Here is a 4,477-nt window from a genome sequence, read left to right as displayed (position 1 = left end):
TTTAATCCTAATAATCAGTAGCGGACTTCGATTTTATAGAAACACAAAGATAGAAATAATCATATTGTCCGACATGCAATTCTTACCGGAACTATTTTTTTTCAATTTATGGTTCTCGGTCCCTCTTCTACAAGTCCATAAAGCCAGTTACATTTAGAAATCAGCATGCCAAGAGCCTATTTTCCTCGATTCTTAAATCATTACTGGATTTCCGCACGAAATGTATTAATTGATTTACTAATTAGGATAGTCTTCGAATCTAAGAAGGTTATTATATGGTCATAGATTAATTATGAGTGGTTGCTGTGACCATGAACGAGGCCTTGTCTTTCCTTCCATTTTGCCTTTTCCCCTCTCTTATACGATAAGAGGGAAACCGGTCAACGGTAACGAGGGAAATCGAAACTTTACTTGTAATTCATCGTCTACCGACTTGAATCGTGTATTTTTGAAGCAGAATATTTATAATAGATTTGGATCATTGTGTCTCATTTAACATAATCAGTAACTGGTAAATTCAGTGCTTAATCAATAACAAGTTTATTTATTACTCGACAAAACATGGTCCTTGGAGCAAGATTATCAACATTTGGCGAAGAAGAACCGGATGCAATAAAACTATATTTACATTGAAAAGATTAAAAAGTGCCTTTGAAAAGTTTGTCGATATACAGGATCAAATCGAATTGTTAAACGCAGAGACCCTCCAGGTCGATGTTTTCCTCGACCGTTATGTCATTCAAGATGATTATCTTGAAATTTTAGCAGACGGTCGTCTTTTAACATCGCGGCAATCGACAGATAAATCTACAAGTATTATAAATCGTACTTTGGAAGTTCAGCAAACAAATCGCAGGGTCAATTTGCCACTGGCTACATTTCCGCTCTTTAGCGGTCATTATGAAGAATGACTTGCTTTCAGGGATTCATTTGCATCCTTAACAAATAATCAAACTGATTTAACAAGTGTAGAAAAACTCTAATATTTAAAATCGGCACTTAAAGGTGATGCATCACAAAGAATATCAGTTTTTTTTTTAAACTGAAGAAAATTATAATCATACGTGGCAACTCTTAAAAAACATACCAAGACAAACGTTTAATTATTTTTGGACATCTTAGTTTAATTCTGCGTCTTTTTCTCCAAGAAAAGCAAACCTCCGAAGATATAATAAAGCTAGTTGATGACACACAATAACACATGTCTCATGTCGCCAATTTAAGATGAAGAAGAATTTGGTTTTTATTTATCATATCATGCTGTATTTGAGAAAAATAGTTCAACAAAAAGGATCAAAGTAGTCTTCGATGGTTCAGCAAAATTCGAATACGGTTTTTCATTAAATGATATACTGACGGTAGGGTACCCACATTACAAGAAGACATATTATCGCACATACTTCGATTCAAATTCCACAAATATGTACTGACAGGCGATATTCAAAAAAGTATCAACAATTTGAGATTCGAGAAGAAAGCAGAAGGTTTCAAAGAATCCTGTGGTCAAGCTATGAACAATTCTTGATACCCTTCAATTACATACGGTTACATTTGGAATAAGTTCTTCCCCGTGTCTTGCAACACACACTATTAAGCAATTAATAAATGATGAAGGTCATCAACATCCAAAGACAGCTGTTGTTCTTGAAAGGGATCTATATGTGCATGATCTCATCACAGGAGCGGAAACTATTGAAGATCTGGGTTGTTTATATATGCGTCATTAGGTCTCAAATGACATAAATCTCTTACGAGGTATTTCAGATACTAGCATCAATCAAAAAATTCAATTTACTGATAGTAAAACATTAAAAACCCTTGTCGTTTCATGGGACTCTAGTAATGACGGCATAGTTTACTTTGTGCACTCTTCCTTACTAAAATATAAAATCACTAAAAGAACGATACTCTCTAAAATTGCCAAACATTCTGATCCTCTAGGCTTACTCGGGCCAATAATTTTATTCGCTAAAATATTCATACAAAAACTCTGGAAGTTAAATGTAGATTGGGGTGAGTCATTACCGAATAACTTACCCAAAACATGACCAAAATTGCAATGGGAATTAGCACTGCCTCGTGACTTGCACTTTGTTAGAAAGGTAATTGTGAATGGAGCCATTGACGTTCAGCTGCATGGATTTTGTGATGTGTGCCAAGGGTTACGGAGCTTTTCCTTATATTAAATCGAAAAATAGCCAAGGAAACTCTAAAACTAAATTACTTTGCGTCAAATCTAGAGTTGCCCCTTTTAAAACTATCAACATCACACATTTGGAACTTTGCGGCGCGCAATTACTTGCGAAATTGTACTCAGCCGTTTTTTGAACCGATTCAACCATCGGTTACTTTTGGATGAATAATTCTCCTCATCGTTAAAAAAAGTTTATTGCAAATCGCGTGTCTCAAACACAACAACAAAAACGAAAATCCAAAATTGGAGAGACGAGCGCTCGATCCATTTATTATTGAACACAGAAGCATCAGAGTGGGAGCGTGATTGAAAAAACTCATTCATGCCTCAATCTCAATCAAAGAAAAAAAATTCCATAATACATCACGAGTCAAGGTTTACGTACCAGTTTGCATCCGTCTCGCCGTTCAGGCAGCACATCTCGAAGTGATTAGTGACAAGACCACCGAAGGAATTCATTCCCCTTTATCATGTCACTTTCGATAAATATGAAAAGTCACTGTTAGAGTTTTGGAACATCATTTTGAACGTATTATAGTTGATATTCTTTTCACCTTTGAAGAACTTAATACGTTTGGCCCTCACTCCTGGTCATTTCATAATAGGTGACTCTCTCACAAATCTACCAGAGGTGGATCTCACTTCAGCAACACCTACCGCATCATTACGATGGCTTCACATACAAAAAATGCGTCAGCACTTCTGGAAAAAGTGGTACAATGAGTATCTCAACGAATTAAACATTTGGCATAAGTGGAAGAACTGAGAAAAACAGATAAAGGCGGGATCCATCGTTCTCCTCTAGGAATACAATATTCCACCAATGCAGTGGCCAATTAGGCTTATCATCGAAACATTTCCTGGATCGGATGAAATCTTAAGAGCTGTCAACGTAAAAACGATCAAAACTACCTTCAAACCAAACGTAACAAAACTAGCATCCTTACCCATAGATACCAACAATCCCAACGCTTCAAATTGATACCAAGTGGTCCTTTTTTATTTTTTATTTAAATTTATCGATACTTCAATGTAAAGAATTATGCGCAGGTAGACTATAGAAATTTATTATTATAAAATTAAAAAGATATATTAATCATCCTCTTCTCGAGGAAGGATGATGGAGTGTTGAACGACATGTATTGATTGATTTACTAATTAGGATGTTCTTCGAATCTACGAAGGTTATTATATGATATTTAATTTATTATGAGTGGTTGCTGTGACCATGAACGAGGCCTTGTCTTTCCCACCCTTTTGCCATTTCCCTCTCTTATACGATAAGAAGGGGGACGGGTAGCGATAACGAGGGAAGTCGAAGTTTTACTTGTCATTCATCCTCTACCGACTTGAGTCGTGTATCCTTAAAGTAGAATAATTATTATATATTTTAATCGTTCTGTTTCATTAAAAATATTTATCAACTGGTAAATTCAGTTCTTACTCAAAAACAAGTCTTTTTATTACTTGACAAAATAATTACGAAAATGCAATAATAACGTCAATACGAACTACCGCTGCAAAGCTTCTTCATTGAGGAAGGTTTTTCACTAACAAAAGAAGAAAATGTAAATTTAAAATATTTTTCAAATACATTTCTGTTTCTGTGTTACGGGACCATCCACAAATTAGGTATATATTTTGCTGTATATGTAAGAAATTATAAAAATTTATATAAAATAACTCAACGCTGTCATTGTAACTGTCTACAATCAAAAAACTGTCAATTAGAAATATAGAAAATAGGAAAACTTTCAACTTTTAATCTAAAAAACCGACAAATTGAATAATTTTTTCGGCACAAGGTTCAGTTTTATTGGCGGTCAGATAAACATATAGCAATCAACTAAAGCATATTGGAATAAAGCTTCATTTAATAGTAGAATAATAGAATATAAAATATATTTCAATTTTTTCAAATTATATTATATAATTTAATTTAAATATTTTTTTAATCGATTATAGGAATATAATGTGTAGATAACATTATTTCTAATCATTTCATAAGATGTGTAATCAGCAAGTAACGTTTTCGAACCTTGGGGATTTGCGTCTTAAAATAAAGTGAATATCCCTTCTTCGCTCGATATAATAGAGGACCTTGTTGAGATTAAATTCCTACATCTGGAAAGGGAAGAATAGGCGAGTATATATATCAGCAATTTTTTAATTAACTTCCTCTTCTCTTACACTATTTTTGAAGTTCGCATAAAGAACTTCTGCTCACTGAAAATGAAGAAAACTATTCTCTCCCTCATCTTCGCAGTTTTTCTCAACTTTGTT

This window comes from Belonocnema kinseyi, chromosome 8 (assembly GCF_010883055.1).
Source record: "Belonocnema kinseyi isolate 2016_QV_RU_SX_M_011 chromosome 8, B_treatae_v1, whole genome shotgun sequence".
Taxonomy (NCBI): domain Eukaryota; kingdom Metazoa; phylum Arthropoda; class Insecta; order Hymenoptera; family Cynipidae; genus Belonocnema; species Belonocnema kinseyi.
This window is presented reverse-complemented; position numbering follows the sequence as displayed.